This window comes from Schistocerca piceifrons, chromosome 3 (genome assembly GCF_021461385.2).
Source record: "Schistocerca piceifrons isolate TAMUIC-IGC-003096 chromosome 3, iqSchPice1.1, whole genome shotgun sequence".
Lineage (NCBI taxonomy): Eukaryota > Metazoa > Arthropoda > Insecta > Orthoptera > Acrididae > Schistocerca > Schistocerca piceifrons.
Window position 1 is genome coordinate 227,028,280 of NC_060140.1, and position 15,487 is coordinate 227,043,766.

General features: G+C 43.8%; 1 protein-coding gene and 1 pseudogene across 3 annotated transcripts in view; one reads left to right on the top strand and one right to left on the bottom strand.

The window, feature by feature from the left end:
* Window positions 1–2,913: 2,913 nt before the first annotated feature.
* LOC124788534 overlaps window positions 2,914–15,487 on the bottom strand; it is a 145,448-nt pseudogene continuing 132,874 nt past the window's right edge.
* The window catches only part of LOC124787937 (disintegrin and metalloproteinase domain-containing protein 11), a 1,045,780-nt gene continuing 1,042,166 nt past the window's right edge, over window positions 11,874–15,487 (top strand). For all 3 annotated transcript variants that reach the window (XM_047254929.1, XM_047254930.1, XM_047254931.1), the window contains exon 1: window positions 11,874–11,920. The gene's annotated coding sequence lies outside the window, so the exon portion shown is untranslated. The remainder of the gene's footprint in view (window positions 11,921–15,487) is intronic.

Sequence of the window (15,487 nt, forward strand, 5' to 3'; positions counted from 1 at the left end):
TCAAGTTCTGCTTTATTGGAAAGTTCCCGCAGGGAGGTATATTACTTTTCATGACCAAAATTTAGGAAACTTGTCTTAAATTAAGCCTGATGGATATTATATTGCCCGAGGAGAAAAAGTAACATGGAAACCCTTCGTGTCTTGGTCAGATGCAAGGAATACAGAAAAAAATTACGGAATCTTGTGCATAAAAGAAACAGATTCACTGATTTTTAAGATAGAATCAAGTTATGATGTGCATAATATTCAGAGGCAATCTGCTGATTTGTTTGTTTCAGTTTATAATGGTCGGTTTGTTGACTACGGACTACGAAGTCCTTCACGACGGAGTCCTTTGATAAAAGTTCACGGTTAACTTGCCACGTCAGATTCCGACAAACTACCAAGCTTTTGATGACTACATCCATCATCGTCGTCAGAAGCTAAGACTGACTTCCGTGTAACTGGCGAAAATCCCATTTTTATGCCCAACGAACAGCATCTGATTGGCTATCTGAAGTCATGATATGCGGAGACGGTACTTGCTGAGATGGCTCATGCTGAGATGGGGCCCCCTGAGTTCATAGATTACCCTTCCTCTCGCTGTCTGGTGTCACTTGCAGCACCAGTACTTATACGAGGCGGTAAACTGTGTGAATTCTTTCTATGTGCTCTTGCTGTAGCAAGTGCAAGCTCTCGTGCGTTGCTAAGTGCATAGCCAGTGTCTCTGCTGAAGTTGTTATCGCATAGTCTAATTTCCACAGCTTTCCTTGTAATGTTGTTGATTTTATTTTTAACGTCACCAGGCATTTGGCATACGCTGCTGGAGAAAGGCTTGCTCTAGACTTTTTTGTGGATCATGGTCTTCAGAGACGCATCCATGTTTTCTAATTTTACCACCCGACTTTTCATTGCGTAGTCCTCTCAGTCTTACCTTAGTTCTTTCAACACAACAAGTAAATTGCTCGTCTCATCCCCCATCACTCCCGTCTCACTCCAATTCACTTTCAGTCGTAGCTATAGCGGATGTTGGGGGTATAAGAGCAGGAATCTCTATTGATGCCTGAGCACAGAGTACTGAACAATATTATATCGTATTTACTTCATTTAAAGACTAAAAATTACGGCTAATATGAGTAGTACTTTTTAGATTGGTTAGCACCTCCAAATACATGTGGCACAAGCAAGCCATTAATGTTCGTTTTCCCCTAGGCAGCAGGTCAGGTATTGAAGTCTGGATGCATGCTTGCCTGACGGATAGTCTATACTGACAGGCACAGTCTACTTCATGGCACAGTTACAACTGTGCAGAATACATCAGGTAGTAAATAATGTGATGTGTTTGCATGAAGACTGTTAGATGCATGAAAACAAACAACTAACACGCTGAAGTGGGTACATACTAAGGTACTAATTATCACAGTATCTGTAACTGTAACCCTAAAATCGTGTATCTTCCTCTCCATTTCGTTCCCTGTTTCACTTGTTGGTTTACCTGTCTCTCCCAGTGTTTCTCAACATACATTTGTCCATTGATCACTGAGAAACGCTTTTTGGATCGTTTTTACGTTACAAATTCATGAACAATTGAGATAAAATTGAAAGTACACATTACTCTACGCCCCAGACACATGAAAATCATCGTTGGAAAACAATGATTAATCAAGAAATGTATTCCAAGCATTTTTTACATTCATGTTCATTTCTTCTATTATCAGTCCATCCGTGTACTAGTTTCTTTTCGATATTGTGTCATTGATTATTTTTATCTTTTCATAGTTGATTTTGAGGCTTGCTTTCAATCTTGCTTCATCAAATACTTCTACCAGCTGTTGAACCTTACTCGCACTGCATGTTAGCAGTAGACCGTCATTGTAAAAACCAAGATGGGATAGTCATGGTCCATTATCCAGTGCTCCAGCATCGTTTTTCCAGTAGAAATATTTATCAGCAGAGTGAAGCCGTTCCTTCGTCTTTTCATATATGTTATTATTCACAAAAAGAATATCTACTTTGGGAGATTTTATACTTACCTTAATTAGAGTAATGTGAGATGACCTTTCAAACAATTCCTAAAAGCTAAAAAAATGTAGAAAGATTTTAAATTTCAGCTTTTGTAAGAACCAGGAGTATGAAAGGTCGCACATGGAAGTGCTTCGTAGACACATGCTGAAGTAGATATATTAATTAAGGAAATGTCTAGTTTGATACAAAAAAACTGGTAAAATCGGAGGCGCAAGGTGGCGACCGGTGTAAAAGATAGGAAATTTGTGGTAAGGTCTTATGGGACCAAACCGCTGGGGTCATCGGTCCCTAAGCTTACACACTACTTAATCTACCTTAAACTAACTTACGCTAAGGACAACACGAACACCCATGCCCAAGGGAGGACTCGAACCTCAGACGGGGGGAGCCGCGCGAACCGTGACGAGGCGCCTAGACCGCACGGCTACCCCGCGCAGTGACCGGTGCGTTGGCCATATTGTAGGTGGAGTGCAGCCGTTCTATTTACCCCGGGAAAGACCCCCGGTACTCACGTTGACAGCAAATGAATGGATGTGGGGCGGCCGACCTGGCGGGACTCAAACGAGAAAAAATCCCCAATGCTATCTGGTGATGAAACCAGAACCTCCAGGGTCGGAGCCTAGTGTTCTACTAGCTATTTTTTTTAAAAAAAGCGAAATTTCTTATGGTCACATGAAAAACCATATAAGAATATTTCTGCAACTAATATACCAATGGAGTTCTCAGTCATTACAGTGCTATAAATAACTGGGTAAATTATTATTCACAATTTTACACCTGAAACACTCATTGGCAGTTATCACCAAACAACATTACGATTGCCACTGGTTTGGTGACATTTTCCCTATAAAAGAAACGTAATTTCTGTGTCTGCCACTGGCTCTTGTAAAGGTTATAGCCAGTCGTATGTCAATGTTTTAACTTAGTACTAAGATCATCAAATGTTGGATTGCACCATTCAATATTAAGCTATTTCCACTGAGAAATGTTTTATTCTGTGAATTGCCGGTTGTTCTACATACGTTTTGTGCAGCTCTAATTTTTCATAGCTGCAGGTACTCTGGGTTCTTTGCTACAGCTTGTCCCAAAACTTTGGCAGGTTGTGCTTCACCTTGTGCTTGAGCAATCTCTGCTATTGTTCTCGTTTTGTTCTCTCCACAACAAATTCGACATGCTCAGATTCTCGTTGAAACACTGTTCTGGCCCTACGGCTGCTTTATATTCCTTTCCGAAACTCGGTACTCTTATAGAAACAGTATCCAGAATTGTACTGAAATCTTGTTCTCTCTATGTGAGTTCCCTTTGACCAAGAAGAGAAACCTGTTACCTGCATGCAATCAGCTGTGAGGCATTAAACTTACCAACAACACTCATTGTAAATGGATGGCACAACTTTTTCGTTTAATATAGGCCCAGTTATCTGTACATTATGGGCAGATTTATTGCATCTGGCCTGGACAGCAGACGCGAAAAATATTAACCAACTGCAAGTCTTTGCTTCCCATAGGAGAAGAAATTTTATGTGGACGTGATCTTATTTCATAGATCGTAGGGTACTGGAACCATGGGATTCTAAAGTTCAGGCCTACTGCACAAATATCATTTTGGACACCACCAATTGTGCTGAGTATTATGGTCCTGCGACCACCACCTGTATAGAGGGACTGAGACACACCAGCTGCAGCTGGTTTTTTCGGTCCTGTTCCAACACCTTTAGGGAACTTTCCAAAACGATCAGCCTGATCACTTAGCTTATTGTGTGCATTAGCCCAGCTGAGTTCTAGGTCAGTCCTGAACTGCCGAACCGAATATATCTTTTAGAGGTTAAAGCAGCCAGTACATGCAGTTTACGGACATTCATAACCCCACGACCTACAAATCTTACAACTAACGTCCCGCAAGACCACCACGGACACGCATAGTATTAATAAACTGTTTAAAAATTCATTTAACATTACTCTAATGAATGCAGCTGTAAAATCTAGCGAAGGAACTATTCCTTTCGCAAATGTATGAAGAAGCTAACCACCTAGCTCCATTCGAACAGGCTACCGAATGCCCAACGGCGTCGACCGGCCGTCGTGTCATCCTCAGCCGATAGGCGTCACTGGATGCAGATATGGAGGACATGCGGTCAGGACAACCCTCTCCCGGGCGTTGTCAATTTTCGTGACCAAATCCTCTATTTCTCAATCAAGTAGCTTCTCATTTGACCTCAAAGGAATGAGTGCCCGTCTCCCCTCTCCCCCCCCCCCCCCCCCCCCCGCAAGCCAACAGCGCTCGGCAGATCTGGACGGTCACCCATTCAAGTGGTATCCAAGACCGACACCATTTACCTTTGGTGATCTGACGGGAACTGGTGCATTGCCGTTAGCGTATGAATAAGCAAAGAGTACTGTTGACAACATTGAGGGAGCATTACATCGGCGTTTACAACATGTGCCACTAGATATAATCGTTGCATCCACAAGATACACTTGTAATCAAACATAATAATGTGACAGGAAGAGAACCCCTCCTACCACCGAAAGTAGCAACTGTTATTAGGTGTCTTTGTTACACGGAGCAACAATACTGCCTCGTCACAGGGCCAAACAGGGCTAGGAAACAGCTACTACAAAGTGATGCCAACAAAGGTTAGCAGCAATTTAAGTTATGGTAGGATATGGAAGAAGCTTTATTATATCGGGTGATCAAAAAGTCAGTATAAACTTGAAAACTGAATAAATCACGGAATAATGTAGGTAGAGAGGTACAAATTGACACACATGCTTGGAATGACATGGGGTTTTATTAGAATAAAAAAAGATTCAAAAGTTCAAAAAATGTCCGACAGATGGCGCTTCATCTGATCAGAATAGCGATAATTAGCATAACAAAGTAAGACAAATCAAGGACAATGTTCTTTACAGGAAATGCTCAATATGTACACCATCATTCCTCAACAATAGCTGTAGTCGATGAATAATGTTGTGAACAGCAATGTAAAGCATGTCCCGAGTTATGAATAGGCATTGGCGTCAGATGTTGTCTTTCAGCATCCCTAGAGGTAACCCCAAAGCCAATAATCGCACGGACTGAGGTCTGGGGACCTGAGAGGCCAAGCATGACGAAAGCGGCGGCTGAGCACACGATCATCACCAAATAACGCGCGCTAGAGACCTTTCACGCGTCTAGCAATATGGGGTGGAGCACCATCCTTCATAAACATCGTACGTTCCAACAGGTGTTTATCAGCCAGGCTGGGGATGATGCGATTCTGTAACATATCGGCGAACCTCTCACCCGTCACGGTAGAAGTCGCTGACGTTTTGCTGTCCAGCGCCATCTGTCGGACATTTGGTGAACTTGGGGTTTTATTACAATAAAAAAAAACCAATGTCATTCCAAGCATGTGTGTCAATTTTTACCTCTCTATCTACATTACTCCGTGGTTTATTGAGTTTTCAAATTTGTGTGTATGACATTTTTCAGTTGATTTCAGGCATTTCTATTAGATTACAACAGAGACGTATGATAAATTTCAGGTTTATTTTAGTTTCTCTTCAGCTGCATGAGTAAATATATGCTTTCTCCTACGTATACCTTGCAAAATGAAGATAAGGGTAAAACTTAGAGAGATCCAAGCTTACATATAGGCTCACCAGCGATCAATTTTTCTCAAACACCATTTGCGACTGAAGTTGGAAAAGGGGGAAATGGTAGTGGTACTCAAAGTACCCTCCACGACACAAGACAAGAAAGCAAGTTAATATTTCATTGTTGTCCAGTTCTGTTCTCTGTTGAAATTTTCAAGTCTGTAGCTCATCGAGAAACGACAGCAGAAAACGAAGTATCCTACATGACACACCAAACAAGAAAGTTATTCTTACTCTTGCTTAATCATCCAGTTCTGAGCTATGTGTAAAATTTCAAGTTTCTAATTCATCAGGAAGAGAGTTGGAAACCAATTGCAAAATCTGTACTGAGTCAGGCAAGAAAGCGATATCCATTTCCTCCTTTCTCACACTCTGCTCAACTGTGCCAATTGCCCTCAAACCGCCTGCAACGCGTTCTGATACTACCTGCACAACATGCCAGTCCTGCAGAGAAGTCTATATCTCTGGCGTTACTAGTCGTTTTGATGCCCATCGCCCAGCCATATGGATCAGACAGAGAAGAAAACGTGTTATTAATGCATTGTCATCGAGTTCTGAGTTACATTTAATACTTCCAAGTCTATAGCTCTCTGGGAAACTAGGTTAAAATCAATTCCAAAATTCGTACCGAAGATACGGACAAGACCTAATAAAAACGTGGTAAAATAGACGGAAAAGTCAGTGAGCTGGCTGTCAGCCGATGTGGTCGCGGCTAGCTGGAGGTGGCGGTGGCCGCAGGCACGTCTCTGTCCAGCGTGACTCGCAGCGGGCCATTAGGCGGAACAAGAGGACAGCTGCCTTCTGCTGCGGACAGCGAGCGCACGAGCACAGCCAGAAGCGACAGGCGGCGGCCGACTCGTTTGTCGCCAAGTTAGGCGCGCCGCGCGTGTTGTTCGACCACAGGCCGGCCCCGGGGTGGCCGTGGCACGACCTGCCGCCAACCCCACCCACAACCTCCCTCCCCCTCACACCCCCACCCCCACCTCCTGGCTAGACCGCAGGCGCCGCGCTGCCGTATAGCCGCCGCCACTGTGCTGTTACTGTTGCTGCTGCTGCTGCAACTTGGCGGTCCAGTCGGGCTAGCGGTGCAGAATCTGGCCGCCAAAGTTGCTGCTGGCCCCAGCGTGTGCGTGCTGCGGACGTTACAGTCTGAGCATCCAACGCGTCTCTTATACTCACCCAAGTCTCCAGGCTTTCCCTCTCCACTCATCTTCTTCTTCTTTCTCAGCGTTTGCCTCACGACGCAGTGGGGTCCGCCTTTTTGGCTCTCTGTGTCCCCTTGGACCGATCCTGTTTCTGGTCTGTGCAGAGATCTGCTACCTCTACATCTACATCCATACTCCGCAAGCCACCTGACGGTGTGTGCGGAGGGAACTTTGAGTACCTCAATCGGTTCTCCCTTCTATTCCAGTCTCGTATTGTTCGTGGAAAGAAGGATTGTCGGTATGCCTCTGTGTGGGCTCTAATCTCTCTGATTTTATCCTCATGGTCTCTTCGCGAGATATACGTAGGAGGGAGCAATATACTGCTTGACTCCTCGGTGAAGGTATGTTCTCGAAACTTCAACAAAAGCCCGTACCGAGCTACTGAGCGTCTCTCTTGCAGAGTATTCCACTGGAGTTTATCATCTCCGTAACGCTTTCGCGATTACTAAATGATCCTGTAACGAAGCGCTCTGCTCTCCGTTGGATCTTCTCTATCTCTTCTATCAACCCTATCTGGTACGGATCCCACACTGCTGAGCAGTATTCAAGCAGTGGGCGAACAAGCGTACTGTAACCTACTTCCTTTGTTTTCGGATTGCATTTCCTTAGGATTCTTCCAATGAATCTCAGTCTGGCATCTGCTTTACCGACGATCAACTTTATATGATCATTCCATTTTAAATCACTCCTAATGCGTACTCCCAGATAATTTATGGAATTAACTGCTTCCAGTTGCTGACCTGCTATTTTGTAGCTAAATGGTAAGGGATCTATCTTTCTATGTATTCGCAGCACATTACACTTGTCTACATTGAGATTCAATTGCCATTCCCTGCACCATGCGTCAATTCGCTGCAGATCCTCCTGCATTTCAGTACAATTTTCCATTGTTACAACCTCTCGATACACCACTGCATCATCCGCAAAAAGCCTCAGTGAACTTCCGATGTCATCCACAAGGTCATTTATGTATATTGTGAATAGCAACGGTCCTATGACACTCCCCTGCGGCACACCTGCAATCACTCTTACTTCGGAAGACGTCTCTCCATTCAGAATGACATGCTGCGTTCCGTTATCTAGGAACTCTTCAATCCAATCACACAATTGGTCTGATAGTCCATATGCTCTTACTTTGTTCATTAAACGACTGTGGGCAACTGTATCGAACGCCTTCCAGAAGTCAAGAAACACGGCATCTACCTGTGAACCCGTGCCTATGGCCCTCTGAGTCTCGTGGACGAATAGCGCGAGCTGGTTTTCACACGACCGTCTTTTTCGAAACCCATGCTGATTCCTGCAGAGTAGATTTCTAGTCTCCAGAAAAGTCATTATACTCGAACATAATACGTGTTCCGAAATTCTACAACTGATCGACGTTAGAGATATAGGTCTATAGTTCTGCACATCTGTTCGACGTCCCTTCTTGAAACCGGGGATGACCTATGCCCTTTTCCAATCCTTTGGAACGCTACGCTCTTCTAGAGACCTACGGTACACCGCTGCAAAAAGGGGGGCAAGTTCCTTCGTGTAGTCTGTGTAGAATCGAACTGGTATCCCATCAGGTCCAGTGGCCTTTCCTCTTTTGAGCGATTTTAATTGTTTCTCTGTCCCTCTGTCGTCTATTTCGATATCTACCATTTTGTCATCTGTGCGACAATCTAGAGAAGGAACTACAGTGCAGTCTTCCTCTGTGAAACAGCTTTGGAAAAAGACATTTAGTATTTCGGCCTTTAGTATGTCATCCTCTGTTTCAGTACCATTTTGGTCACAGAGTGTCTGGACATTTTGTTTTGATCCACCTACCGCTTTGACATAAGACCAAAATTTCTCAGGATTTTCTGCCAAGTCAGTACTCGACGCAGTGGGGTCCGCCTTTTTGGCTCTCTGTGTCCCCTTGGACGTATCCTGTTTCTGGTCCGGGTAGAGACCTGCTATCTTGAAGTATAAATGGATGGTATCTAGTCAACATCGACTCAGTCTGTCAATAGGACGCCTATCATCGACTTGCAACATAAATATGTGTTTTTCTACACTATCTTATCAAATGTAACCAAACATTACCACCTAATTTAGAAATGACCACTTGTTGTCACGAGAGGCAGGCCAGCCAGTACAACAGGATGTGGCGAGTATTGGATGGGTGACCATACGGGCAGCCATGCGCTGTTGCCATTTTTCGGGGTGCACTAAGTCTTGTGATACCAATTGAGAAGCTACTCGACCGAATAGTAGCGGCTCCGGTCAAAGAAAACTATCATAAACCGGGAGAGAGGTGTGTTGACCACACGCCCTTCCTATGCACATCCTCAGCCGAGGATGACACGGAGGTCGGATGGTCCCGATGGGCCACTTGTGGCCTGAAGACGGAGTGCTTATCTGTGACCGACGTACGCCGCTGGTGGTCGTGAAAGGCGCTGTAACGGCTGTACGATACGTGAATGCCATCCTCCGACCCATAGTGCAACCATATCGGCAGCATATTGCCGAGGCATTCGTCTTCATGGACAACAATTCGCGCCCCCATCGTGCACATCTTGTGAATGACTTCCTTCAGGATAACAACATCGTTCTACTAGAGTGGCCAGCATGTTCTGCAGACGTGAACCCTGCCGAACATGCCTGGGATAGATTGCAATGGGCTGTTTATGGACGACGTGACCCAACAACCACTCTGAGGGATCCATGCCGAATCGCCGTTGACGAGTGGAACAATCTGGACTAACAGTGCCTTGATGAACTTGTGGACAGTATGCCACGACGAATACAGCCATGCATCAATGCAAGAGGACGAGGCGCTGGGTATTAGAGATACTGGTGTGTTCACCAATCTGGACCACCACATCTGTAGGTCTCGCTGTATGGTGGTGCAACATGCAATGGGTGGTTTTCACGAGCAGTAAAAAGGGCGGAAATTATGTTTATGGCGATCTCTATTCGCATTTTCTGTACAAGTTCCGGTACTCTCCGAACCGAGGTGATGCAAAACTTTTTTGATGTGTGTACGAACGTATCATGTGAAACATACACTCCTGGAAATGGAAAAAAGAACACATTGACACCGGTGTGTCAGACCCACCATACTTGCTCCGGACACTGCGAGAGGGCTGTACAAGCAATGATCACACGCACGGCACAGCGGACACACCAGGAACCGCGGTGTTGGCCGTCGAATGGCGCTAGCTGCGCAGCATTTGTGCACCGCCGCCGTCAGTGTCAGCCAGTTTGCCGTGGCATACGGAGCTCCATCGCAGTCTTTAACACTGGTAGCATGCCGCGACAGCGTGGACGTGAACCGTATGTGCAGCTGACGGACTTTGAGCGACGGCGTATAGTGGGCATGCGGGAGGCCGGGTGGACGTACCGCCGAATTGCTCAACACGTGGGGCGTGAGGTCTCCACAGTACATCGATGTTGTCGCCAGTGGTCGACGGAAGGTGCACGTGCCCGTCGACCTGGGACCGGACCGCAGCGACGCATGGATGCACGCCAAGACCGTAGGATCCTACGCAGTGCCGTAGGGGACCGCACCGCCACTTCCCAGCAAATTAGGGACACTGTTGCTCCTGGGGTATCGGCGAGGACCATTCGCAACCGTCTCCATGAAGCTGGGCTACGGTCCCGCACACCGTTAGGCCGTCTTCCGCTCAAGCCCCAACATCGTGCAGCCCGCCTCCAGTGGTGACGCGACAGGCGTGAATGGAGGGACGAATGGAGACGTGTCGTCTTCAGCGATGAGAGTCGCTTCTGCCTTGGTGCCAATGATGGTCGTCTGCGTGTTTGGCGCCGTGCAGGTGAGCGCCACGATCAGGACTGCATACGACCGAGGCACACAGGGCCAACACCCGGCATCATGGTGTGGGGAGCGATCTCCTACACTGGCCGTACACCACTGGTGATCGTCGAGGGGACACTGAATAGTGCACGGTACATCCAAACCGTCATCGAACCCATCGTTCTACCATTCCAAGACTGGCAAGGGAACTTGCTGTTCCAACAGGACAATGCACGTCCGCATGTATCCCGTGCCACCCAACGTGCTCTAGAAGGTGTAAGTCAACTACCCTGGCCAGCAAGATCTCCGGATCTGTCCCCCATTGAGCATGTTTGGGACTGGATGAAGCGTCGTCTCACACGGTCTGCACGTCCAGCACGAACGCTGGTCCAACTGAGGCGCCAGGTGGAAATGGCATGGCAAGCCGTTCCACAGGACTACATCCAGCATCTCTACGATCGTCTCCATGAGAGAATGGCAGCCTGCATTGCTGCGAAAGGTGGATATACACTGTACTAGTGCCGACATTGTGTATGCTCTGTTGCCTGTGTCTATGTGCCTGTGGTTCTGTCAGTGTGATCATGTGATGTATCTGACCCCAGGAATGTGTCAATAAAGTTTCCCCTTCCTGGGACAATGAATTCACGGTGTTCTTATTTCAATTTCCAGGAGTGTAGTTGCAGTATACAGATACATTAAAAAAACGTAGCTATATGAAATTTTCACCTTGTTAAGCCAGGAATACACTACATCTTCAGTTGATAAAAAATCGCAATTGTAGATGTAACATGACCTAGGCAGAATACAGTACCAGTGATATTTGTTTATATTTCAGACACAAAAATGATTGACGAGGGATCACCAGAGTCCTGCAGGCTTTTTGTTAAACAATGTGATGCTGTGCACGATCGCCTCAGCCACATTTATTGTGTCATCAATGTGTGACAAACACATCTGTGGCATAAGAAAAAACTCAAGATTAGACTTCGGTATCCTACACAGATTCCACCCCATAAACAGCTTGAACAAATTGTGGATCTATATAATATATCCACTTTTTCAGAGGTGTACACTTACCGCTTCCGAGATATCGTTATCAGCTGCAGCTGTATCTATCAGAGAAACAAAATTTTTATATATATTTTTGTTTACTCTACAGTCGCTGGTGCGGCCCTTCAGGAGCTCATCTGCTCCTCATGTTAAGAGTTAAAATTTCGCCTCCTCATGTGGTTTCTTTGTGTTTCCAGAGGCGGACTACACGCTGGATGACTCCTTCTGGACGGAGGAGAGCCCCGTGGGTGAGTACCTCGCTGCCTACCAATCACACTGCTTGTACCACCTGGTGGGACTCAGCTGATACTGCCGAGATAATTTTACAATAAAACAGTCACATGTCTCACAAATGAAAAATTTGCCGCTGGTGCAGGTATGGGCGTAAAAGCTTCTCTAAGGAATGTGCTAACCACGAAGCAAATTATGTGTAAAAGAGCTGTTCCTCTTCAGGTGCAATAAGGAATAGACGTCACTAACACGAGTTTTATAAGAACTTAATACCGAGTTAGGGATGGTTGCAATTTAAGGGGCTCCGGAACGCCCTATACTTGCAATGTTAAAATAATGCTTATAAATTACATCTTTCCTCACAAAGTATTTGAGGTCGGAAGTTGAACTTTTTACAGATTATTTATTGGAATATGGGCTACAACTTAACACAGGGATTTTACAAAATTTTAGTTCACTTATTGAAGATGATTTTTTTTTCAATTGTAATGAAAATTCACAACATTTTTTTGCAATTTTTTATTTATATATTCAAAAATATACATTTTTTGGAAAAAGGCTGTGTTAAATTATGCAGAAGGTACTGTGTAACATTAACTGAAAGTTTGAAACAAATATGTTTGGAAGATCCTTAGAAAACATGTAATTAGTATGAGAAAATAAAAGTTTTGGGAATCGAGCGACAAAGATTGGATTAACTTTTTAGTGCATTCCAGGTCCATAGGATGGATTATCTTCATCCTCTGCAAACTCCTCCTCCAGCTTCCTCTTGTTCCTCCTCCTGTTTACTCTTGCTTGTATTTCTAGACTCTTTACAGCCCTGTCTGCAGCCCGAAGGCGTTCCTTGTCTAAAGCAAGCATCGCTCGTTGTTGTGTTCGTAGATTTTGCTACCATTTTCTTCAGTTGCAGTTACTGCAACACTGTTCCAAAAGGTGGTCATGTATGAACACTTATCACATTTCAGTTGTATTTCACTAGCAAGTTCTACGTGCTTTATTATAGAGAGTTCCAGACCAACTTCACTACAATGAATACATCTTACACAGTTTGAAAAAATTTCTTTGAGAACAGACATATCAAATATTTCATTCACATCCGATTCGCCCATAAAACATTCATAGTTTTCACTTATTGAACCAAGCTTCTTCTTTGAAGTATTTTCTTTCCCACTTTGACTGCTATGGGCAGGTGTACTTGAGAGGTTAGGTTCACTCACTTGGTTGTCGTCTTTATTGTTTACAGTAATAACACATACCTTTGGCTTTCCAACATTTCTCCTTTTCTTAAAAGCCTTCAGAGGATTTCTAATAACTTTACTTTTACTCATTATTATACTTCAGCAAAACAGAGACTCAAGAAACAGAATTAATTACGAATATTTTCGAGATAACGACAGAGTAAATGAACATGAAACAATCGACAATCACACCAGCGATATATATTGAACCATCACAGGTTAGCCACAACACATACTTTATCTCACATCACTAAAATGTACCTGATGAACACGGACGTTAATAATAACACCATTTGACAGCAGTTTAACAGCGCCACAGTGGGTCACGCCCATGTAGAACACATTTCAAAAAAAAATTTAAAAATAGTTGTAGTCTTCGGAATTGAATAAATTATATATCTATTAAAAGGTAATAGTCTGCAGATTCAGAAAACGCAAAAAAGTAAAAATTGAACTTTTCATGATTTTGAGCCTTTCCGGAGCCCCTTAACATCATGCAATGCTGCCTTTTGCCACCAATCGTGTTGCGGAATGTCGTGTTCACTGTAGGTAGAAACATGTAAAACTGTTTATAAACGCAAATGCAACAAATTATATATACTGCAGAAACAATGTCAGTTTCTCCTTACAACTGTGTCACATATTTTATTTTGATGTTAATGTATAATCGATGTTAAAACTGTTTAGTCTGAAATTGTACGATACAGTTATGTGGAGAGATTGACGTTGTTAGTGGAATAAATTTAACAACAGCTGGAAAAGATGTAAATGGCTGACCTGCACACAGTGGGTTAGATAAAAATAAACTTCCCTCTGTTTTTGTACGAAAGATTTACTTTTGCGGTTTATAGAGCAGTATATCTTATTTCTGCTAAACATGTAGCCGACGGTGTACTGTAACTTCGAGAGAACTGGTACGGCAAAAAGCATGAGCATAATTATATTTCCAGGTCTCGACGATGTCGAGATTGTAAGAGGCGGAACAAGGAACGGCGTACATGAAAAATATGAAAACTTTCCAGGTAGCTCCAGGATGTTATGCTTAATTACCGCTCTGTCTCACAACGTTTCTTCGTGTATTCCATCGTAGGTTACGTTCCAAATTTCCCTGTAATGGTCACAAGAGCAACGGACAAATTCCATAGCAAGTCAGTGTGGCAGAAACCTGATTGTGACCGACGTAGAGGATGGGTGTAAATAAACACGAACTCGTGATAGCTTCTTCTGGAGCCTGCAGTTACCCTTCATAGAAAACCATCGGGGAATTAAACCCTGCTCCTCTTGAATGCGAGGCCAATTTGCTAAAACCCTTGTACCGCCTTTTTCGATTACTTCCAAATATTTTAAAGTTACTTTCGAGTAACCACAGCAGGAAATTTGTGAACCGAGCGAAAAGAATTACATACATTGATATTCTCGGTTATTAATGGCTTAGGTCCTAAGTGGAATCGAATTTCTAAACGGAACCGAACTTTAGGGTGCACACTGCTAATATTCTTCATCCTCATAATAACTGGAAGCAGTGAATATCAGATTAGTAACTGCAAGTTTAGAAGCTCATAATCAGTTAACACTTGCTTGTGTAAAATACTTCAATACCTAAATCAGTTTCGACTTATCTGTCATTTCCAATACCCCATGTATAATTCTTGGCCTATAGCCACATCAGTGTACGCTGAGTGTGTCCATTTATATGAGACTCATACCAGTTGGAGTGTACTAGCAGCAATCTTCCACAGATGGTGACTCACAGCATATTTTGACACATCCGTAGGGCAATGACTGGTTGTTAAAATCATATGTAACTGAAAATTAGTTTAGCCATTGAAATACTCTGCTGTAATATTTGATTATGACCTCATGGCTTGACTGTCAATGAATTAGATATGGAGTAGTTCAAGGAGGAGAGGAATGATGTCTGATCCACTGAATATACAAGATGATGTACAACAAGGTTATACGCTGGCGTGCCTCTTCTTTAATATTGCCTTAACCAAGGTTACGAGGGATGCAAATTTGCTGTGCGGGGGACGATCTTTTACAAATCAATGCTGATACTTGCTTATGCTGACGACATACAATTGTAAGAACTCGGAAGGCAATGGAGAATACATTCATCGCGTTTGAGTAGACCAGCAGGAATACCGGATTGAACATCAACGAGCAGAAAGTAAAATATAATATAGCTTCTGGGAAAGCGCGTAAGGAGAACGTGCAACCCATAATAACCTTGAGAAAGTACATTTTTCAGAGAGTTGGGCAGTATTAAACATCACTTATGAAATTAAAAAGAGATTAATAACAGCCAATAGAGCCTATCTTGAAATAAAAAAATATTTTCCTCAA